This window comes from Mus musculus, chromosome 7, assembly GCF_000001635.26.
Source record: "Mus musculus strain C57BL/6J chromosome 7, GRCm38.p6 C57BL/6J".
NCBI lineage: Eukaryota > Metazoa > Chordata > Mammalia > Rodentia > Muridae > Mus > Mus musculus.
In genome coordinates, this window is record NC_000073.6 from 90,049,150 (window position 1) to 90,074,455 (window position 25,306).

General features: G+C 43.4%; 1 long non-coding RNA gene across 4 annotated transcripts; it reads right to left on the reverse strand.

Annotated features, from left to right (window-relative positions):
• Nucleotides 1-6,225: 6,225 nt before the first annotated feature.
• Gm32164 lies at nt 6,226-13,981 on the reverse strand. Of its 4 annotated transcripts, none has more exons than XR_003946828.1 (4): nt 13,895-13,981; nt 13,215-13,371; nt 8,579-8,677; nt 6,226-6,836 (listed from the first exon to the last, which is right to left on the reverse strand). It is a non-coding gene; the product is annotated as a predicted gene, 32164 (long non-coding RNA). The 4 variants fall into 4 exon arrangements; XR_003946829.1 differs by having other exon boundaries at nt 13,215-13,275; nt 13,895-13,964; XR_001778213.2 differs by lacking the exon at nt 13,895-13,981 and having other exon boundaries at nt 13,215-13,778.
• Between the last annotated feature and the right edge of the window lie 11,325 nt (nt 13,982-25,306).

Sequence of the window (25,306 nt, forward strand, 5' to 3'; positions counted from 1 at the left end):
TCTCAGTTTCTTTACAGATAAGAGAATTAGGACTGGATTGGGTAGATATCTTTTTTAAAAAATTTATCTTTAGATTTATTTTATTTTATACATATGAATGTTTGGCTGTCATATACATGTGTGCTTCATGAGTGTCCTTGGTGCCAGTGAAGGCCAGAAGAGGGCCTTGGATCCTGTGAAACTGGAGTTACAGATGGTTTTGAGACACCATGTGGGCACTGGGCATCAAGTCTGGGTCCTCCGCAAGAACAGCAAATGCTCTAAACCACGGAGCCAACTTCCTGCTCTAGCAGTATCTTTCCTAAGCATAGTAGGTGGGAGAGCAGTGTTTAAGCACAAGCTTCTCAAACATCCAAGCCAATGGCCTGCCATAATACCTGGACCTACCAGGTTCTTGCCTGGTGAATGTCTGCAAACGTCATCGAGTAGGACTGTGAAATTCAGGATTGTCTTTGGCCTGAGCACCTCCACTGCTCACCTGGGAACCCTTGGACAGCTCAATTTAATTATATTGGTTGGTACACACAAAGACAGAGCCCAGATCTTCTTGCTGGCAGGAAGCTCGTATCTTCTAGCCCACAAGAACCATCACTCTATTTCCGGGGATCAGATTGGGATTCTTCTTACAGTTCCTGGTTTTGTCCTGCTATCCAGGCAATAGCAGTCTCCTCCATGGCTCACTGGAGAATGTGAAACTGTTGGCTCCTGGAATGTTTTTCTAGTTCCTGAGTCCTCAAGGTGAAAGGTCTCTCGAAGGGATGAGAACAGACCAAATTTACCCAACTCCACATGGCGTCAGGCAGCCCTGAGCCACATTCCATTATGGCCCACAGAGCAGCTGAGGCTTACCCCATGTCTGACTCCTCGGAATAGCGGCCGTCCAAGGGCAGAGGTCTCTAGCCTCACTGTGCAGCTGTAGAATGGAAAACTCCTGTGGCAGATCTCCTTTCGGGCTGGAGACGGTGCAGGAACTTACAGAGTTTCCATTTCTCATGTTTCTGCACCTGCTGCTGAGCTTTCAGCCTACGATAGAGAAGAGAGGCTCACAGAAGGCTGTGTGCTCTTGCCCTGAAAGGAGGGACATAGGAGACAGCCAGAAGAGGAAAAGAATATGTTTATGCTTGGGAACACCAACTCTGTGATAGGCATTTTAAATACGCCTTCTCAGGCCGGGGTCAAAGCAATCGGTAAGTGATTGCCTAGAAAACAACAACAAAACTCCTCCCCACGTCCCCCAACCACAAAGGCAGGCATGGTGGCACAGATGTATAATCTCAGTGCTGGAGAAAAAGAGATAGGACAATCCCTGAGGCTCTTGGGCCAGTGAGTTCAGTAGCGAGTTCCAGGCCAGTGAGAGACCCTATCTCAAAAGCATGAAGCAGAGGGCCAGAGAGATGGTCCAATGGTTGAGCATACTTGCTGCTCCTGAGAAGGACCACAGTTCAATACCCCACACCCATCACAATTTCCTATAAGTCCCGCTCCAGGAATCCTACACACACACACACACACACACACACACACACACACGGCTACACATGTATACAGACAGACACACAACAGGCAGGTGGTAGGGGTGCATGTCTTTAATCCCAGCACACCGAGACAGAGGCATGTGGGTCTCTGTGAGTTCACGGCCATCCTGGATTACATAGTTTACACAGAGAGGCCTTGTCTCAATAAAACAAAAGAGCAAACAAACAAACAAACAAGAAACACCACCTTTTTATTTGATCACCATAAAAACCATTTTTCTCATTTTAAAGTTATGAAAACTGAAGCAGTCTCCAGGCACAAAAGTGTATTTCCTTTCATCAACCAACAGAACAATATAAAGCACTGAGCTTGGTCCCAAGCATCAGTGACAGGGACACAGCTTGTAGATGAGACGGAACACAGCCATACAGGTAGGGTCTGAGACTGTGGCATCTTGTCCCACGTGCCTCTACTGTAATCAGGAATTACTCTTGGAGCTGAAACATATAATGTTGGGGAAAGGAAGCAGCTTGGGGGCTGGAGCGATGGCTCAGAGGTTATGAACACTGGGTTCTCTTCCAGAGAACTCAGGTTTGATTCTCAGCACCCACACAGCAGCTAACAACTGTCTATAACTTCAGTACCAGGAGATCCACTATCTTTTTCTGGCCTTTTTGGGCACCAGGTATGCACATGATACACAGACAGACATGGAGGCAAAATATGAAGTTTCACCAGCATGGCTGCTTAAACATGTCGTGATCAAGGATGACCCCAACAGACATGTAACATGGATGGGGCAAATCTCATAAGGTCTCAACTCTAGACAAAGCACTAGAGGCAAGTAAGGAATGCTGGGACCAGGAGAAACAGTCTTCCCCAGGGAAGAGCATGCTGACTGGTTACCTAATGTCAAATGGACACTCCTGAAATCATATACATGCAACTAACATTATACAGACAGAGATTGTTGTATTTATGAATTTAGAAATATGTACATATCAAAAATTAAAGACAAAGAGGTCACGAATTTGAGAGAGAGTAAGGCGTGGAGGTGTTTTGGTGTTTTGTCTACATGTATGTCTGCACACTTGAAGAGGGCAGAAGACCCCGTTGTAGATGGTTATCAGCCACTGTGTGAGTGCTGGGAATTGAACTCAGGACTTCAGAAGAGCAGCTAGTGTTTCTAACCGTTCAACTCTCTAGCTCCATAGATGGGTCAGTCCTTACTCAGTATCTCTTCCATGGAACTCTGCTCATGACTGGGTAACACTGATCTCTCAGTTTTTCTCCAAGCTAAGGGAAGAGCAGTTGATTAGCAGAAGGAGCATAGAGTAGGAATTGGGTTTGAGTCTTGATTTTATCAGTTACCAACGGTGAGCTATGCACACAAGGCAATATGTCTCAGCGACCCATTCTGTGACTACTCACCTCTTGGTGTTGCCGGAGGAGTAGATGAGAGCACAGAAATGGGAATGTTTTCTCAATCCCAACGCTCTGCACTGATGAGAGCTATTTATCCAACAACATATTGTGGTTACTTGCTATGGATCAATCAGGCGTGTGCCAGGTGGCCAGGGCACAAAAGCAGTGGAAATATGATCTCCCTTAGCTGCTAGTGTGATGAGATAAACAAGTAAATGGGTAATTACACCATGTGTGAGTGCCCTATGGGAGGAGCAGGATACACAAAGTACAGAGAGCAGGTACTATGTTGCTTATGTATTGTTGCAAAACAGATTACCACCAAAACTTTGCAGCAAAAAAAAAAAAAAAAACCTTACATCATTTATGAATATGAGTCATTTGAGAATGGACAGGCTGGATAGTTATGGCTTATGACCTGTCATGTAAGTCAAGCTACTGCCTTTACAAACTAGACTTCGGGACTGGAGGGATGGCTCAGTGGTTAGGAGCACTGACTGTTCTTCCAGAGGACCTGTGTTCAATTCTCAGCACCCGCATGGCAGCTCACAATCATCTGTAATTCCAGTGTTAGAAAACTCTGATACCTTCGTGTGTCCGCTACGGGCACTGTACTCATGTGAGTACAGACGTACATGCAGGCAAAACAACACATATAAAATAAAAATAAATAAAATCTCAAAAACCAAACAAATTAAACTAGGCATAGGAAATGTATATGCTACTTCACTCTAGTGGCTGTCTATAGAGGCTTCCATTACTCTCTAAATGAGCTTCATCAACAATTTCACTCAAAATGTGCCTCTCTTTCAAAATCTGAGAGAACACACACACACACACACACACACACATACACACACACACACACACACACCGGATAGGAAATATCTATCACATCTCCCATTCCCCAAATTACCTAGTGTTGGGCAACACTGGCATGGCACACGGTGGGAAATTACCAGAAGGTGTGAGAACCAGGAGAAGGGATCATTCTGAGCCCTCGCTGTCTCCAGTACTTAATCCCCCGGGAGCAAGAAGGAGCCAGGAGAAGTTTCCTGAAACTTAGTCTTGGGTAGCATTTTGCTGCTTCTCATAGTTTCTTCTAGATGCTAGACTAGAAAAGAGAGAACTTTGTAAATTCAAATTATTCTGCTGTTCAGCAGAAATGATGCTGTAGATAAGCTAGAGCATGCTTAGAGCTAGAGCATTTCCCGAGTGCCTACACCTGGGAAAATTAGATCCCACTTGGCCTGATGTGGTTTTTCAAGTCGACCCTGCTTGGAGATGGCCACGGATAACTGCTATCTACCTCTATAGTGTACTGCTCCAAGTGGGCAGAGAACATGTCTGTTGGATAGACACCTCTGTGTATAGTATCTGACATACTCCCTAGTGTCATGCCTAAGTGTTTAACAAAATGAAAGAGACTTAAAGGAAACTCAATGAATTCAGGGAACACAGAAAATGTCATAGGGTCAAGACACAATTAATATCTAAAACATGAATATCACACACACATATTAATAAATGAATAGATGAGAATAGTCATTTCTTTTTCATTTGTGTGTGTGTGTGTGTTATCTTCCCTGGACAATACCTCCTTCCTTCTCCTCTCTTTCCAGGGCTTTCTGTCTACAGCACCAGCACTGACCATTTTGAATCAGTCTGAACAGCGTGGGTGGCAGACATGTGGATAAACTTTGACTCTCTTTTCTTTAGACTGCTCTTGGACCCTCAGTCTTCTGTTTGGACTTATCACCACACAGTGCTCCTAGATGTCAAGATACTTTCAAAACAAGAGGCCATGCCCAGGTCCACTTTATCCTGGCCATATCTACAATTAGCACCCCCACCAGAGCCATCTCAGATTTTCAGAGTGCAGTGAAGTGTGTTACAGCTTCATTGTGGCAGTGCTGTCCCCCTCAGACCCCACAGTCAGAAGGGGGATTTCTCTAAACCTTCCGAGATGCTCCCCCACCCAGAGGGGACCTCCATCAGTGTCTCCACCAGGCCCTCCAGTGGCTTTGTTTTCTACTTTCTGCCTTTTTGATGGAAAGGAATACAGTTGAGTGGCTTAGATTATGGGCTTTGTGGTTAGAGCCCTTCATTCCCTCAGCTACTTGGGCAAATTACTTATAATAAGTTATTTATGTCACAGGGTTATTGTTAGAGTTGAATCCTCAACTGCAAATGGCTTAGAACGGAGTCTGCAAATAGCACACACTTGCTAATGCTAGAGAGCAAACCAGGTTCATTTGGTCCGTCCTCTGTGTAGGGAGAGAGTGCGGGTGATGTGTTTCGATGGATGGAGAAAGAAATTCGAATTCACTGAACAGGGGACGAAGAGGGCTGAGAATGCTACTTCTCTGCACTCATGTGCTTCTACCCAGACTAAAGAGTCAAATGTAGGGGGAAAGAAACTTGCTCTACGTCATACAGCTATGACCATGTCGTTTCCTTGTTCCCCACAACACTCTGGGGCCCATTACAGCATTTGATTATTCAGTTGGCCCGCTCTGTGATGAATCCATACATTTACCTTTATTATATGATATTTATAATATATATTACATATTTATATATTATATAATAAAAGATATATATTATATCTAATATATACTTAATATATGTATTTCTCACACTTAGGACTCAAACTCTTTGTATGTTTAGTTCTTACCTCCTCCCATTCCCTTTACTGGCCTTAAGATGTTCTGAGCCCCGTTCCAGCTTCTTTTCCACTCAGCAGTCCCTCCTACCCCACCCCCAGCCTAGTTTCCTGGTAAGCTCTTTTTCTCATCTCTGGTCTTATTCCCCTCCTCCTCTCAGGTCTCAGTCATTCCATTTCCAGAGCCTGGCCTACCCTTGTTCGGGAACTGTATGTGCTAGCCTCAGCAGGATTGTTATCAGAGGCCCAGGCTACCTCTGCTGCACATCGGGCTGCAGGCAAGGAGCAGAAGGGGAAATGGGCAGTCCCGCAGGCAGACAAACAGTTCCTCAGTCTGGTGAGCACAGATGGTGTTTGGAGAGTCACTGCCATGCACTGAGAGGTCAGGAGAGTAAAAGCTGGAAGGCTCTCAGTCTGCAGCATGTTTAAAACCCACCAGAAACACTGGGTTTAAGACAGGTAAGGTGTTAGGGAGATTCAGTCCTCATAGGATCTATAGCTGCTAAGGGACTTTATTGTTTTTTACCGACAGGGCATGACCTAGACTGAACTTACCGGGTCTGTTCCGTTGGCTCACTGAAACATTAGCTCAGTGGAAATCTTGCCACCTGTCTCCTCCAGATGAGCTACAGAAATCAGCTCATCAAGTTTCACACACACATACCAAAAAAAAAAAAAAAAAAAAAAAATCGCACTGTTAATTGAGATCTTATTGTTTTAGAGATCAATTGAAGGAGAACTGACAATTTTTCAATACTGACATTCCATCCAAGAGTATGATTTATGTCTGCAGTCATTTTACGAAATATTGATCATGTTTACTATTATTTTGTATGTGTGCAGCAGCTCTGGGCTTGCGGAAGATTGGAAGATATCTCTATCTTTACATGGATGCTAGGGATGGAACTCAGGCTGTCAGTGGGTAGAGCTGCTTGCTCTACCCACTGATCCGCCTCTCCCAGCCTTCTGTATTATTTCCTGTTGGTTAGGGAAGCCAAGGTTTGATTTTTTTTTTAGCCCTAGGTTTAAGTACTTTTTTTTGCACAGTATGAATTTTTCAGTTCATATTTGTGCCAGCTTATTCCTCCCCAATACTTGCCGCGTTTTCCTCGTTTGGGGTCGATTACAGATTGATACTTTGTTTTCCACATGGGGCACTAAAACTTAATCAACAACTGTGCATCCAAATGTCTCTCTCCTCAGCACTGTTCCATGTGCGCAGTATCTTCCCTCTAGAATTTTGTGAGTGCTTGCTCCAGCAGCATAGATCCTAACATTGGAAGGAAAACAATTCTTAGGAGAAACTCTATGGGAGGCAAACGCTTTGAATCCTCAGGTTAGAAAATGATCATATTTTGCTATCTTCTTTGAATATCACTGTGGCCAGCAGAGTACATAGCTCAAAACCCCAAATTACTTTCTTTTTTTGGGACATAGATATATATGGCTCAGTGATTAAGAACACTGGTCACTCTTTTTTTTTTTAAAGATTTATTTATTTATTTTATGTATGGGAGTACACTGTGGCTGTACAGATGGTTTTGAGTCTTCATGTGGTTGCTGGGAATTGAAATATTTGTTTTAGGACCTCTGCTCACTCTGGTTGTCTCCGTGTGCTTTGGTCAACTCTGTTTTTGCTCAGTTCCTGCTCGCTCTGGCCCAAAGATTTATTTATTTATTATTATACGCTGCAGCTGTCTTTGGATGTACCAGAAGAAGACATCAGATCTCATTATGGGTGGTTGTGAGATTTGAATTCAGGACCTTCGCAAGAGCAGTCAGTACTCTTACCCGCTGAGCCATCTCGCCAGCCCTGAGCACTGGACACTCTTACAGAGGAACCTGGATTCTGTTCCCAGCACCCACATGGGAACATCACAGAGGACTTAATGCCCTCTTCTGACCTCTACAGACACCAGGAAATGTACATTGTACACACACATACACACACACACACACACACACACACACACACACACACACACCAAACTTCCACGCATAAAATAAATAATCTTAGAACAATTTTTAAAGATATTTTTCAAATTCATGTCTCATTACTACCTTCATTCAGTTATGTGAAAAATCAATCTCATTTTTCTTTTTGGTAATGTGTCTCTCTTTTCTGGATGTGTCCAAAGCTTTCTCTTTCTTAGCTTTGAAATGCCCCTAGGATTTATCTGAGAAAGGATTTTCAAGAGTTTGTCTTACCTGATATTGGGCAGGTCCGAGGGAAGCCCTGGGCCTCCTTTGGGTTGGAGTATTTTTTCCCATTACCACTCTTTGAGCCTCCTCCCTAACAGGGTTTGCTTTGCTCAGGGTACTTCCTTCAGACGGTGGCCTTTTAATGCATGCTTTGTGACTCTGCATTGTCTACTAGGGTTGTCTCAAGCAGATGCCACAGAAACAGCTCATTGAACTGGATGGTTTCAACATCACAAATGTGTTTTCTCAGAGGCTAAGAAGTCAAGTGCTATGGTGCCGACCCAGTCACTCACTGGCAGAAGTTTCTTGCTTCCAGCAATGCTTCCTTCTGGCCATATCCTCACCTAGCATGGAAAAACCAAACCAAAACCAAACCAAACTGTTTTCCCTTCCTCCTCCCCTTGTTGGATTGGACTCTACCCTAAGATCTCATTTAAGTTTTATAAACTCCACACAGCTCCTACCTCCAAATATGACATGCTACGTATATGTGTGCATGTTTTTCTGTGCATGTGTGCATGTGCATTGCTTCATCATACAAATAGAGGTATATTTGCGGCATAATTCAAAGCACTGTTATTTTTTCACATTTTTCATTTTTCCAAATTTTTTTAACTTAGTGTTTGAATCACTCCTCTCGACACCCCCCACTTGTCCTGTTAGTCACCCTCTACTTTGTTAAGTTTTACTGTTTTACTTTTCATCTCCTTTTTTTCTTTATCTGTTCTTTTCCGTATCAACTTGCACAATATCGAGTGCATCTTTAAGGATGGTTGCTTCTTACAGCAAATTGTCTCTTCAATTACCCACCTTTCCTCTGGGCTTAGCTTCCAAAGTGCTCATCTGTGTTCCTGTTGCAACAGTCGGGTTTCCTCAGATGTCTCGTAGTTCTTGGCTTCCTATCCCTACCTATGTTTGAAGGTATATTAATTAGTGGGTATACTACTCAAGTTCGCAACCCCAATGTTGAGATATTTATTTCCCTCCGGGATCCTCTGGTGAATGGAAAGTCAGTGTGGATCCTGTAAGTAGGACATCTTCTCTGTAAGATGCACATGGGCTAGAAGGCAAGCTTGAGGACCACTGTCCTCTCCACTCCTGGCCTTTACTTATGAAGCTGCAGCTTACTTAGATGATGAGTGTGATAGGCACAGCTCTTCCACCCACCTCCCCACCGTCTCTGAGTGTAGGAGAGCCAGGCTCACAGCCAATCCTCTTCCTCTTTGTTCTCAGGCACTTACATCCCAGCAGTTGCCTCACTACAGTCTTATCAATTCTTTCCCACATATGGCACATGCATGCACACACATGCACCAAAGCTCTCTGAGGTGGAGGATGGGGGAGCTGAACCTATTGCTCAGAAGGCTGTATAATACTAATGATCCTCATGATAGAGTCATGACTACTAGTCTCTGTTTTGAAAAAATGGAAAGAAACAAACGCCATCCCATTTAGTAGATGAGAGACCCAAGGTTCAGGTAGGTTAAGAGCACAGACACAAAGAAGTAGAGTAGACTCTAACACCCTTGCTCTCCTGTTTACATGACCATTCACTGTTTCCATATTTGTTTCCTCTCTTCCTGAGTGTGTTTATCATTACTTCTTTCATTAACATGTAAGTCATTGGGTGGGGTGGGGTTTTCTTGGCTGCAGACTCTTGCTTCTATTTAGCTACCCCACAATGTTCCACAAGCAGCAATCGGGTTAAAATTTGTAGACCAACTAGGTGGTGCAGTTAACTACAATTATGCTCTTATCTATAGATAATTACATATTGGAGTAGTATAAGTATTTTATTTGTTCCCTTTAAAATTTTTATTACGTCCACTAAATTAAAGATCTGGGAGAAAAATCAAGTCAGGTTGCAACTCAAAATGAAAAGTGGAGGAAAGTTCAAAGGTCAGCTGCTGGCTGGAGTTCTTCCAAACCCCAGGCAGTAAGTCTGCACAGAGACAGGAGACAATGACGCACTCTCTGCTCTCATGTTAGCTTCTGGTTCTCTACTGGCTCAGAGAAGACAACTCTCTCAAAGAGACAGAGTCATGGCTGACGTTCATAAAGATGGCACAACCCGGGGTTTATTCTTTCTGGTCCCACTTGGTTTATTCCTGCACTTTCACAACAAATACTCATTGTGTGTCTATGATACTGGTTCTCAACATGGCTGTCTAATAAAACTACTTAGGGAAGCCTTCCAAAATATCATTAGCTGCTTTCACCCCTGGAGTAATGGAACCTTGATCCTTTAAAGCTCCTCAAGTAATTACGACACACAAGATGAAAGGCACTCATCCTTGACATATGATGTCTTGTGCTAGCAAATGGGACACAAAAAGTAAGCCTGGCTTTTATTGAGGGCATACTATGTTCCAGGCACCGAGCAAAATCTTACATAAATGCACACATTTAACCCCTCAACATCCCTAGAAGTGAGACCGAGGAAGGATAGCTAGCTTGTCCAGATTGTCAACACATCTGGCAGAATGTGGTCTCCAGGACAACACTCACTGTTCTGTGGTTGGCTATAACCATCGTCCAATAAACAGTGACCTGACAGGAGAGAGGTGTCGGGAGAAGCGAGAAGTGATGGGGCAGGGCAGGAAGTAGGAGGAAGTGCTTCAATCGACCCAAACTGAGACCCAAACTGAGTGCCTCAGGCTCAGGCTTCTCACTCGGCTGTCTTCCTCCCAACGCCTTCCTATTGAAAATGCTGGAATGCCCACAATCTTCCTACCATTTCAACTGGAAGGCTGAAGTCATGCACAATTACTCATGCGAATCTCAGGACAGTGTGTTCTTTTGTATGCCTCTCATTCACATATATAAAGCTTCACTCTGTTGTCTTTTTTAAAAAAGTCTTTGTTGAAGAAACAATTTACAAATGTGCCAAACACACATTGGCTCCCCACCCTCCTCTCTCATCCCTCACTTGCCTGGGACACTAGAAAACAAGTCCCTAGCTTGCCCTGGGCGTGTGCCCGACTGCCAACTAGGCCCAGAATGGAAACTACCGTGCACTTCACACTACTGCTGGCCAAGTTCTGGCCCTAAGCTTAAGTTTGAGGTTAACCTCAAGGAGTGTTTAGCCACACCTGCAATCCCCTGTGCCTGGCCTCAGAGGCAAGCACAGACTTTGTGTGGGGGAAAGGGAAATGGTGTGATGCTGTTAATTGACTGTGGGAGGAGAGAGGAAGTCCTCTCCAGACACCAAAAGTTCCAATGAAGAACTTTATAAAAAGCAGCCTTTGTACCAGCCAGCCACATGATTCAGGCTGGCCTCCACTGGGCTTGGAGTAAAAATAACAGTTCTGGTGGTGGGCAGGGTCTTTGCATCCCCAGTGGGCACCTCAGAAGGCTGTTCGGCTGGGGAAGAGGACCTCGGGAATGTAGACAGGATTGGCAGCCCTTCCCAGAGCCTTCAGGAAACCCCACCAAGCTGCCGGGAGCTGGCATGCTTACTGGGACCGGTGAGCTGAGGAGTGAGTCTGTCCAGTAGACTCAGGACGAGAAGTCCAAACCTCTGAGGCCTGATGAGGAACTGCTTGATAGAAACTGGCATAATCTCCCTCCAGCAGGTCTGTCTCCCACCCAGTGCTTATCACAGTAGGGGCTGTTTCTCACTTTGTACATGGTACTATCTTAAACACAGAGAAGGAAGCGTCACCTCCCCAGCTGCGGGTGATCTGGAGGCTTGACTGCTGCGGGACTGAATTGAAATCTCCCCAGTCTGGGAGATTCAGTCTAATAAGGTGCTGTTGGTAAGAGTTTGTGTCCTGTGGGAACTGCTTCTGTTCATAGGCAGACGGGCAGTTGAGCCGTTTGGCTGAGACCTTAGGCAAGAGGGTGCAGACTTTGCTCGTTGACCAGCCTAGAGGGAGGAGACAGGCAATGCATTTCGATCTTAGAACTGAGGACTGAGGACTTTAGAATATGAACGCTGAAGTGTGGCGTTTACTCTTAGAAGTTCTGTCTACGGTGTATGCCTTACTTCATGGAGACGGAGACAGATTCCCAAGGCGAGGTTGCCAGAACCAGGAAGACAGGGCACTAGGGTTTCCAAGCAGGCAAGTTTCCCAGTCTCTTGCTCCAATAACATTTCTACATCTGGGCAGACAGGAGGGAATTTCCACCATTCTAGCATCAGATACTCAGGATCCCTGGCAATGCTCACCCTTCCCTTTCTTGCTTGATGTCAGTAAAGGATTTCTCGTCTATAGACTCCTGATGCATCAGAGTTGAAAAGATTTTAGAAGCTATGGAGATGGATTCTGATAGAAAACGAAACTGAACCAGGGAAATGATGGACCCAAGAGCCTGTGATTTCTAGGGTTGAAATCAAGTCCTCAGACAATACTTTTGGGTTTTTCCTCCATACAACCCCAAACTGTTTGTGACCTCTGTATAGCAGAGGCCTCTTCCCATTCCTACTTCTATTTCCTATCTCACTCTTGAACTGTACCTTATTCTTGCTCAGCTGACTTTCTTAGAAGTTTTTTACTATTTGGTATTTTAACCCAAACCAAAGACAAACAAAAAGAAAGAAAGAAGTCATTGCAACTGGAGGTTCCCAGAGAGATGAGAATGGGTTGAAAAATGTCCTAAATTCTTTAGTACTTGCCCTCAAAGCTGTACGCACCATTGGCACGAGCATCCCCAAAGGCTGCATTTTAATAAGCATCAGGGTGAACCAAAGGCACACTAACATTTCAGTAGTACTGCTTTAGAGAGAGGCTGGGCTGAATTCTTCCCTCTTCATGCCACCGAGTCTTCTGCCATCCCCTTCTTGTCCCTTCCATCCCATTTCTGCCTCTCCTTGACACATAGGGTCCTGATGAGGGGAAAGGGTGCTTTGTAAAAGAGGACTCGAAGTGGAAAATTTGAAGAAAAAATAAAATAAAGCCAACTTAAAAGATCTTCTGCAGCTCCGATGTCGTGTTGTTAATGTTGAAATATAAACATCTGCTCTGTTTATATTGGCTGGCTTCTGAAATGATCATCGTTGGTTATATTTAGGAATGCAACGGCTTGGAAAGCATGCGAAAAAACTCCGAGAACAAAAATATTTTTCCTCTTAACTTTCTGGAAAATCTGGTTGGCCCCCCCTGCCCCCCAATTCCCCAAACACATCTTTTCCTTACATTCTCTCTCTGTCTCTCTAACTCTGCCTCTCTCTGTCTGTCTCTGTCTCTCTGCCTGTCTCTGTCTCCCTTTCTGATCCATCGTGACACCTTTCTTTCAGTTACCTCTCTCTATCTTTCATTTTGTTTACATTTTTTTTTTTTAACAGCAGGGTTTTAAACCTGATGGTTTTGTTACAGAAAGTTTAGGAGTTAGCAAAGTGAATGAAAGCATAATGTGGGTCGGAGGTCAGAAAGGAAGCAAAGAACAGTCATCTTTCCACCAACAATAAAAATAACTGTAAGCATCATATAAAATCATCTCCTACCTTTTATTAATGTTTTTACATTGACGGGATGATTAAGAACATGGTGACTAGCATCGATTTCCTTTTGAATGAAATTGCAAATTATTAACTTCTTTCCATCAGCGACCACACCTCAACAGCACGATAGTCCATAGATGGACATTTAAATTCTTAAGACCTTTCACAGTAAAAAAAACAATGCTATAATCCTTGATAGCTCTTTCGTCTTAAAGAGTTATTGAATTAAACCAATCACATGAGTGCATCATTACACTTGTGGAAAGGGAAGATGTTGGCAAGTCCTTTGGGACCACCACTGGCTGCCCTGCTTTTCCTCTCTCTTCCTGCCCCTCTCTCTTCTACCTCAGCCCAGGGGATCAACTTTGACAGGCATGCATGTCGTTCAAAGTACCGCATTAGATGCTAGGAGGATTGCAGGAGGGGAGATGGTCACTACCCTGGGTTGATACAAGGACCACCCGTGGGCCAGGCACTGTGCTGCCTGGTGCAGCTTAAGGTTAAGGAAATGGAAGGAAGTCTCAGCTCCTGCCGAGAGACCATCCCTTTGCTCCACTCTCACCAGGGTTAGTTGCCTCCTGGTCTGTAATCTCTCCTTTTCAAACCGTCCAGTTTACTCCTGATTAAATAATCTCAAGGGACCACTTTAAACTATTTCTTAATCTATGGTCTAATGTACTCACTGCTCCTCCTGATCTGCCCACTCCGTGTTCCCTTATCCTTCAGCTGCTCGGGCGTTTATCTCCCCATCCTGTATCTACTGAGCGCACAGTACGGATAGGTCCTTCTAACCCTTTCTCTAACTCTTAGCTCTAGGACTCCTTTCCTGTTTCCACGCCTGCAGCGGATGCTACCTTGTTGTCATTATGCATTTGTTTTAGTTTCATGGCCTATTCCCCACTATACAGTACATTCCTAAAACACAGAGCCCTTATATTTTCTAGCCCTGCATTCTCAGCAGCCAACATAGTCCCGGGCACACAGTTGATGCTCAGTTAATGTTTGTTCTTTTGTTCAACAAAGAGAATGGGTAAATTAGTTTTCCAAAAGTCTCATGCAGGTCTCACACTAGTTTTCAGGACTGGAGGTTAATTCTCACCTAGAAAGAGAGAAGCAACTGCATCAAAGAGCTGGAGCAGCCCCCCCCCCCCCGCCCCAGATAACACTTTTACTAGGTTCTGAAAGTAGAAAAGCCAGGAATCTAACTGTTCTAAGACCTCTGACTCTACATTTAAACCAGTCTATGACTCTCTTTTCAAGGTAAGGCTAGAGAAAAGCTTAATAAAAGAGAAAGACAATTTTTTAGAAAGTTTGTGTGTTTGTTCATGTGTGCATGTATGTGCCTATGTGCATATATGTGTACATGTGTGTATACGCATGTATGTGTATATGTGTTTGCATGTGTATATGCATATGCATGTGTGCATGTGTGTTGAGCTTGCAGGTGTGTATGCATGTTTGCATGTGCGTGGGTTTGAAGTTGACGTTAAGTGTCATGAAGCTTTCCCATCATTTTCCTCTTTATTTGCTGCGGTGGTAGGGTCTCTTGGTGTGGGAACTGGCTTTCTAGCAAGCCTAGCTAGCCATCTTGTTCTGAAGGGCCCATCTCTGCCTCTGGAGTGCTGGATTTCCAAGGTGCCTGGCTTTTTCTGTGGGCACTGGTGAACAGAATTCAAGCCCTCACTCTTGCAGGGACAAGCACTTAATTCACTGAACCTCCTCCCAACCGGATGAATATATATATATATTTTGAAACACAGTCTCCCTACATATCCCTGGATGTCCCAAACTCACTATGTAGTCCAGGCGGGCCTCAAACTCACCTGCCTCTACCTCCCTAGTGCTTGCATTAAAGACACATGACACCACACTGGCTTAAGGAAGCTAATTTTAAAAAGTATCACATATATATGTGAATTTGTCAATTTTATTCACTAGGAACTAGAAGTTTGTTGCTGCTGCTGCTGTTGCTCTTTTTGAGGAGGCAAAAATCACAGTTATACAGGACCACAATCCTACAAGATAGCCTGAAACCCAAGTTATCTGAAGCTCACAGATGCCATCTTGCCTCAACTTCTACATTAATAGGACTATAGGCATATGCCACCATGTCTAGTCAGGACACGCAAGTTTTCAAGGCTCAAATCCAATCACATTGTCCCTTTTCTTAATTTCTTTTCAGTGCTGTTCTGTTAAAATTTTTCAGTTGGTCCATAAAGGCCCTGCTTGGCCTCAAATTGGCTCATCTATGTAGTTCCTTGTAGCCCTGAGGTGCTTTGGACATTCCTTTGCTCTTCAAGGGTCCCCACTTCTTTATCAATGCTGCTTAGAACACCGTGTGGTGTAACCCATATCCGACACTATGTTCCTACCCACATCACCTGATCAATTCCTTGCTTCAGGTCCCCGCTTGGTTATCACTCCTTTGGGAGACCTACTCTGAGCCTCCTGCTAGATCAGGCTACTCCATTTATATTGCATAGAATTATATTTTCACTTTCTTTCCCTTTTTTTGGTTCTCTGTATATATGTGTCTCTGCTAGGCTGTATGTCCACCACATGCACACAGGTACCCAAGGAGGCCAGAAGCAGGTGTTGGGCCTCAGCTAGTTACAGGTGTTCGCAGGCTGCCTGTTTGCTTTCCCTTCTTCGTCTCCTATCAGGAGAGTATAATCTCTCAGGGGACAGGATGTGGGTCACCTGTTCACCACTTTACTGTATTTTCTACATTATTTTATTTAGCTTTGCAATTCTGTGACATACATATCCTCACTCCTACTTGGACAGATGAGAAACCGATACTCTGATAGAACCAATAATCCGAGCGTAGGTCCTACCTGCTTAAAGAGATAGAAATGAGTTTATTTGGGTTTTGATTCCCAGACTGTCAAGTCCTGCTTTTACCATTTACTCATTTTATTATTTGATGTGAATCTCCTCATCTATACTTATTTTGTCTACTTTACAATATTTTTGAGAAGACCATGTCAAACACTAGACAGGAATGAGATAGATACCTTGTAGAACACAATGAGCTCTAAATTAAGTGAGACAGATGGTGATTTCTGTCAGACCCAAGGAACGGGCCCTGCTTATCTGGTGTGTCAGCTCTGCACATCTGTTTCTTGAGTAAACTTGTCGGTTTTGGGGGAGTTAACCCAGATGTCCAAGTATGTTACCTTGCAGAGGTCGACACCTCAGAACTTAGGTTAACAATGAACAATAAATTCTGTAACGTGGATAGCATCTATTTTCTATATAATTGTAAATAACGACACTAGATGATGTGTAATGATGTGTTAGTAACCAGCCCTCAGTCCTTGCTCTACAAGGAACAGGTAAAATGTTTAATTACGTGTAGTTAAAAATTAGCGTTAATGTCTGAGAGCTCAGAGTTGGAGTCAGCTGGATTTTAGTCCAGTTCTCCCAGATTTATGTCTACTGACAGGGAGAAAATGAACAAGTTGTTCAATGTCTCTAAACCTCATCTCTACATGTACAATATACCCAGCCCCTAGCCTCGTACAAGGATTAAGACAAAACCCACCGGTGTCTGGTGCACTGGGAACCCTCAGTACTTGTGGGTCATTGTTGAAACACTCTGGTCTGCGATTCTTCTTGGCTTTTTGATCCCTCCACACCCACTTTTTTCTAAGCATCTTCCACCCCAGTCAGAGAGGTCCTTTCAAGATGGCAAACTGGAACAGCTGGGAGGAAACTCCATCTTTCTGCATTTGCTCCAAGCGAGCCAAGCTGGGACAAGGGGGAGCTTTCTGGCATGCCCTCTGCATAGTAACTCCCACCACATTCCTATTTGTGAAGAACATCAAGTTTTTCTATCTACATGTGAACAACTACATGTCTTCAGAGAGGCACGCTAAGAATGGAATTATTCTATGTTCCCTGGCAGTGGACAAAAGGATGTGTGATTTCTAACCATAGTGGAAAGTGGATTTTTGTTTTGCCTTTGCAATGCTAGCAACACTTTGACTACATAAATTGATAAGATTCATTATTCATCGTAAAAAAGAAGGCCTTGAGCTGCTGCGATGGCTCACTGGGTAAAAGGTGCTTGCTAACAGGTTTGATGTCCTAAGTTCAATCGATCCCGAGTGATAGAGAGAACTAACTCTGCAGAGCTGTCCTCTGACCTCCACTTGTACTTTCTATTGACCACAAAAAACAGACAGACAGATGGACAGTTGTTTTTCCTCGAAGGGAAGGCCTTTCTGTAATTTTGCACAAGGAGCCAGACATCCAAGCTATAGTGTTATATTCTGTTTTGCATACATGTATCTTTGTTTTCATTTTGACTTGGAAAATGCTGGGGATTGAACCTAGACCGTATATTTTTCTTTCCTTTTCCTTCCTCCCTTCCTTCCTTCCTTCCTTCCTTCCTTCCTTCCTTCCTTCCTTCCTTCCTTCCTTCCTTTCTTTCTCTCTCTCTCTCTCTCTCTCTCTTTCTTTCTTTCTTTCTCTCTTTCTTTCTTTCTTTCTTTCTTTCTAGCATAGAATAGAGTTTATTCGGGGCATGGGGAGGGGAGTCAAGAGGGTAGTAGAAGCAGAGAAAAGCAGAGAGAGAGAGAAGGGGGAGGAAGAGGAGTAGAGAGTAGAGAAGTAGAGGCTGGCCATGAGCACGTGGAGGGAGGGGGGATGAGAGGACAGAGCAGGAGCAGGAAATTGAGCAAGAGAACAAGAGCCTGTATATTTTTTCTTAAAAACTATTTATTGAATCACTAGTGCTCTGCTCTGTGCAGAGGAATCTAATAACAAAATAAGTTGTCTCCCCTTTATAGAATTTACAAACCTCTATAGAGGACAACAGATGAGGACACAGTTAATGGATGAGACCCCACAAGCGAGGCGATGGGTTAAGAGAGTAAAAAGGCCAGAAGCTCTCTCATCACCACACTGGTCCTGAATCTTCGCAGTTAAATTGCTTTGAATGAGCCTCTTGCCCACTCTGAAGCAGCAAGCCACACACAAGCCAGACAGTGACGCGTTTACCTAGCAGATTACTGTGATGATTAACTGAGAGAATATAAAGCACCAAGTATAATGCTACGCTAATTGTACAAACCACTCGCCACTAGGGAAACCTTTAAGGGGCTGGCGAGATAGCCCAGTCAGTAAAGCACTTGCCACGCTAGCATGAGCACTTGAGTTTGGAGCCCCAGCACCCTCATAAAAAGATGGGGGTGTTGATCCACACATGTAATCTCAGCACAGAGAGAGTAGAGACAGGAAGACTCTTGGTGCTTGCTGGCCAGGCAGCCCAGCTTAGTCAGTGAATTCTCGATTCACTGAGAGACCCTGTCACAAAAATAAATTGCAGGATGATTGACTGAGGAAGACACCCAATGTTGGCCTCTGCCCTCTGCAGACCAGCATATGCATGTGCACACACACACAAACATGTACAAACATATACTCACACACAAATAAAAGTAAATTTGAAAAAGAAGTAAATATCATTAAGATCAAAACACACAGGTACACACACACAAACATAAACACAAAAACAAAACAAAAACAACCCTCCCTAAACCAAAACAAAAAAAGATCAACACATAAAGATACAGGCAATGTTAAGAAGTCTCTTCTGCATAGCGTGGGACCGGGAGGCTTACTAAAAGTGATCTTACATGTCATTCTTGCATGTTGAATGAGGAACATCTTTTCAGATAAGTCACTCTGCTTTACTGGAAAATGTAGGGTGCTTCCTGCTAAATACTTGCACACTTCTGACACAGATGGTGACATCTGTGGCCACTTCCCTCCCCCAGTCAAACACTAGGTGGTAGTTTCATGCTCTCCCCACCCAAGAGCCTGGATTGTCTGACACTGAAGAGAAACAGGAAGAATGGTGGTTTCAACCTAGAAAGGAGACTATGTAGTTTACAGTAAATAACTTCCATTTCTTGACAGACAGAGACAGAGACACAGAGAGAGACAGAGAGAGAGCTGTGCTGTGAGATGATAAGGAAGCCAAGACCCAGCTCTGGGAAAAGCTGAAAGCATCCTTGATGTTACATGCTGATTCTGTTTCCACAGCATCCTGAGCAAGATTTGAAACAATGGCTCTGGCAGACAGACAAAAGAAGGGAGCTTGGCGCTGTTCCCATAAATGCTACTGGGTCCTTTCCTCAGTGAAGTTGCTGCTCTGCAGTGGAATCTCACACTCAGCTTAAGAAAGTCAAGTGATACAGATTTGAGCCATCAATCATACTGTGGAAGCTAACTCAACTACCCAGAACTTGATTTATGGGAAAGAAAGGGTTTCCAAGACAACTTGAAACCATGGTTGATGTAATGGTTATTATGCCCCTGAAATACCAATATAGCCTTTCATCTTTTTCTGAAAGTATTATTCTCATAAGGAAATTATAACACCTAAAGGCTTCAGTGTCATTCCTATTGTTTCATTTGTCTCTGTATAATAATTATACTAGTGGGTGCCATTTTTTAATTCCTAGCTTAAGTCACAGAGACTTGACTCTAGGGCACTCCTCCACTTCTGTTCAAACTGTACAGCCCTCAGAATGTTGCTCATATTTAAGTTGTAGGCTATGTGCTCCATAAAGTTAGAGATCTCTTAATCAGGGTTGTGTTCCACCAGAAATCCAGAAGAGTGTCCAAGACACGATAGGCATCCAATCAATGCTTGGATTAACAACATTCATTATCCCTCTCAATACAATCATCCTGAAAGATCAATCTAATCAGCTCCAGTTCTGTGAATAATAAAGTTGGTCTCCTTGTTTCAAAGCTACACAAAATTATGCTGCAAAGGTAGAAAGAGTGGCTGGATAGTCACATGGGACCCAGATTTAGCATGAGAGACTCAGGGAAGTAGCCTTGGTTATGTGGAGGTTCTTTTCTTACTTCCATAGAGTTCGTGTTGCAGGGGGAGTATAGCTCTATTGTCACTTGGCTAAAGGAGGAGAGGGGGATTCAGCAGAGATGTTCAGAGATTGATGAGAGACACCAGCATCTTGGTACATCCTGTGCCCATCCAGTCCAGAAGAGAATGTCTTGTTCTGTAGAAGCCCAAAGAGCAGACTATCTGTGTGGCCTTTCCATGCCCCGTATCCTCTCTGGCTGTCATTTGGAACCGCCATTTGATATTAAAATAACGTCTTATGGATGATATCAATTATAGAGATGAGAATATGGTTGAAGTCAAGCATGTGACATAGGCCTTCAGGCCCGGCACTCAAGAGGCTTTGACTGGACCATCATGAGTTCAAGGTCAGCCTGGGATGAACTCTATCTCAAAAACAAAACAAACTAAGATAGAGATAAATTAAGGGAGATATCTAATGTTGATTTGGCCTTCATGTACACATGCATACATGTGCATGTATACCTGCACATACTTGTGAACATATATTTGAACACACACACACACACACACACACACACACACACACACACACACACACTTCCCCCAACCAAATGACCAAAGATTGTAGATTGAACTAGTTAGCAGCAATGGAAATAGAAGAGAATGCCTTCAAAACTATTTCAAAGGAGGAAGAGGAAGAAGAGGAGGAGGAGGAGGAAGAGGAACAGGACAAAGAAAGAGTAAGATAGCATGCATAGCTGGCTGGGGATGAGAAAGAGGAAAGGTACTTAGGGGTAACTCCAGATTTTTGAGGTTACCCCTACATCTGAAGCTGGGTAGAGGCAACCATCTTCAGTGAAATGGGAACCAGGCCAGAAGAGTGGCTAGGGAGGAAGCTACTGAACATCATCCGAACTCTGAAAGCTCACACACTCAGAACCCCCTGGCCTTTTGGTACATCCTACCTCTTCACACCCCTGAGCACAAACCATTGCTTAAGAGCAGTGGGTGAACTAGGTGGCTTCGAATGTGACAATGTATGCTTCCTGCTGCTAGAGTAACTCAATTCTAAATCCTGGTGTCTACATTGTTTCTTCTTAGTTGCTAAGGCGACTCAAGAAAGGCAAAGAGGGGATCAGGGACCCACAAATATAAGATTATGAAGGAAAAGAAAAGGACCAGGGAACACTTCAAGATTAGAAGCTAGTTTCCTGCCAGAGCTTCGCTTCATTTCATATAACTCGCCCACACTCTCTCCAGTTTCCAAAGACCAACTGCAGGCTCTTCTCCTGTGTCAGCCTCCAGTTCTTGGTGCTGAATAAAAAGAACTAAAAGAAGGGCGATAAGGACCAGGGGGTAGCTAGGAGCACCCAGCCGAGCAGTCAAGTGAGAGAATAACAGGCCAGGAGTCCATGAGCTATAGAACAGAGCTCCCAGCACGCCCGAGCTCTTACTCTCAGCTCAGGCTGATTGAAGCGCCGCAGGCCTGGTGTAGAGCTGACCTCTGTAGCAGCCTACTTGAGTATGGTGAGTAAATGCCATCTTATGTTGTCTTCCGGATGCTGCTGAGCAGAAAAGAGCTGTTCTTTGTACGACAAGAGCAGAGACCCAGAAGAGACAAAGGAGGGGAGAGGAAACGCAGAGTGTAAGAATTCTCTTTCCTCTTTAGGAATACATTCTATTGTTTCGGTTCATTTGTTTGTTTCTCGATACAAAAGGCAATATGGTCACAAAACAGTAGAAAAATCTGAGAAATACAGAGAATTAGAATGAGGGATTAATTATAACCCCACTAATCTGACTTGACCTTTGGTACTTTGATACTTATTGGGTATTGGGTCATGCACAATCTCAGACCTGTAACAATCCCAAAGAGTTAGGACAGTATATCTTTTCTCTTTAATTAATAAAGGAACTGACAGTTACAGGGGTTGACATTTGACTGAAAGCCCACATCTGGCTAGTGGCAGAGCCTAGGTTTGGACAAGGCTAGGTATTCTAGTTTTTGTTTTTTCAAACTCACAATGCATATCTGGTTATTTATCTTGGTGTCAAGAAGAGCCACTTCAGTAAACAACCTCAGTTTTCCAATGGGAAGTAATTCAAAGAAAAAAGAAACTAAAAAGATGTCTCAGGGGCTGGAGAGATGCTCAACGACTAAAAGCACTGGCTGCTTGCTCTTCCAGAGGTTCTGAGTTCAATTCCCAGCAACCACATGGTGGCTCACAACCATCCGTAATGGGATCTGATGCCCTCTTCTGGTGTGTCTGAAGCCAGCTACAGTGTACTCATATAGATGAAATAAATAAATCTTTTAAAAAAATGTCTGAAAAATCCCATGTTTAAATCTTGTCATATTTCTCACAATTTTGTAAACTCATCCATTGCAAAAGCGCTGTTTTAACTTTTTTTTTTCTTTCTGACAAACCGGAACAGAGAGTGACTTCCCTTCTTGTCACTCCACCAGAGGCTTTCTTTGTGACTCCCCGAGACAGGCAGCACTTGTGTCTGTCCTTAGTCTCTTCCCCCCGTTGTCTCTCTTTGAAGTAACACGCTTCCATATTTACACTATGGAAATGCTGTGACCCTCAAACCAGGCCCACAAACGACCGCTTAAAAAGCGAACCAGTGGAGCTGCAGAGATGGCTCAATATTTCAGAATACTTACTGGCTCCTCTTCCAGAGGATCTGTATTTGATTTCCAGCATCTACAAGGTGGCTCATAACCATCTGCAATGCCAGATCCAGGGATCCAGTGTCTTTTTCTGGCATCCCTGAACACATGCATGGGGTATACATACATACATACACACACACACACACACACACACACACACACACACACACACACACACACACACAAAACACCCATACACATAAAATAAAGCAAATACTAAAAATTAATGTAATTAAAAATCTTACCCCAATTCTAAGTTTCACCATCTCTCAGTCCTCTAACTACTGCCTCATTCTTAAATTTCCCATCTGATCATCACTTCATTTGAATTATGGAGAGATTCTGTACAGAACACTTGACCTTCTATAAACTGAAATTTTAATGGCTTTTATTCATAACATGAACATCGAAATATTATCAGCATGAAAATTACCTAAACATAGTGTTGTATAGCAAGTACCCGACTCCAACTACCTAGTTGTTAAAACAGAATATCTTTTACTTACTCTTTGACACTTTCAGTTTGTAAATGGTGCATCTTTATCATATGTGTCCCAGTTTCCCGCTCCCACTGCCCGCATTAAACCCATAAGGTGCCCCCTCCTCACTTTTTGTTCTCACTGACCCTTCTTTTTCGTTAGTAACTCTCTGTCCAACTGGTGTGGCCTGTTGGGATGTTGGCTGACGTCACTGACTTGATGTTGTGCATGTCATGATAGCTGCAGGGAGTTCCTGGGTACGATGGTCGAGTCATGTCCCAGAGTCAACCCTTCACAGCACTCCTCCTTCTCCTCTAGCTCTAATATTCTTTTCACCTCCCTTCTATAGTGCTTCTTGAGCCTCGGAGGCTTGACATAGATGTCCTGAACATTCAGTAGACACTTACTCTTAGCAATTGACCACTTATGAGTCCCAGTATAAACTGCTGCTCACTACAGAGACAAACTTTTCTGGCCAAGGTTGAGGGAATCACTAATCTATGGGTGTAAGATAAATATTTATAAGACAATTTGACAACATGTGGTTTAGCAAAACAACAATAGTAGGTCCTTCTCTTGGGCTTATTGCCAAGCCATGGGATTTTGAGCAGGTTGACAGCACTTGCCCTGAATTCCTTCCTGTGGATCAGGCCTCAAATCTAAAAGCAGTGAGGTGTTACCCCTATAACTCTCATGCCACTAACACACCAGTAGCCACATCTTGCCTGGTGGCTAGTATTTTATCCTGCAGGGTTGGCTACAGGAATATCACTGAAGTCTTTTCTATCCCCTGCAGCCTGCACAACACCCTTCACAGGCACGGTAAAATCTAGTTAACAAGTAGAAAGCTTTCTGGTCAGTTCCACTTTGATTTCTTTGCCCTATAACCAAAGTGTCCCACTACTCAGTTTTGCTCTTTATCTAGTCTTGTCTTGTTGGCCTTAGACACTTAGTAACTGGCCTTGACTCTTCTCAATAACTCTCCGGTTAATACCAGGTTTTCCTTGATAATAGAAACGTTTAGAACCAAGCCACCTCCAATTCTACATTTAGCATTCCCTGTATGACTTTGTGTTTGGTTTCCTTCTGTACAAAGCGGGGAGATGATACTATTTTTATGGAAGTTGTAAAGTCAAGATAATAGTTAGCAAACTTTTAGAACATATTCTGGTACATTGGAAGCATATAGCTGTTAGCTATGGGAGTCTTTGCTTATTGGGTCACTTCAAGGACAGGAATGAAAGTATATTACTATACATTTGTTTTAGATTTTAATGACTTTCCTAATTTGTTTACTGGTATTTTAGAACATTTCTTTTTTTTATTGTACATATCCTGTAAGGTACTCACAAACTCTACATTGAATAGTTTGCTTGGAACCCTAATGACATAACAACCGTTTTTACACTGACACCTCTCTACGCGTACATGCACACACAAGCACATGCTGGAGTTAGGGCCTACATAGAACTAGGTAACTGGTGTACTGTTAAAGCCAGACTCCCGGGCCTATTTTTTGGGGGGTAGATTTTTGGACAGTAACTTTTATGTAATATAGTTGATTTATTTTATAAATGTTTTTATTCTACTCATTTTCCATGTCCAATTGCTGTCTGCAAGTTTCGAACTTTATTTCCCGTGTGATAATCAGCCACAGTCCAGACTGTCTTGTAAGGAGTTTAGTTAGAGAGCAGTGTAAAGACTGTCTTGATAAAAGGATCTTGAGGCCAGGGAGGTTAGATTAGAGACTAGTAAAATAACCCATACTGAGAGTCTTGTCTATATGTGGGACAAGAAGAGACACGTGTGTGAATAATCTTAGGTCGACTGAAGAATGGAGTGGCATAAGAAATGGAGGGGAAAGATCAGATTTTTCCCATGGGTGTGGAGATGGTAAATCCACTAAGAAAGACCACTTTCTCTATTGTTTTCTAAATACAGAAGGGTTTCAAACTGTTCAAGGAGCAGCAAGAAAAATACATTGTGAAAACTCAGAATATAAGACAAGCCTCTTTTAGTTCACAATACAATCTGTGTATGCCCAAAATTTTCACACCTGAACCTAAAATTGAACAGAACTGGAATCATTAAA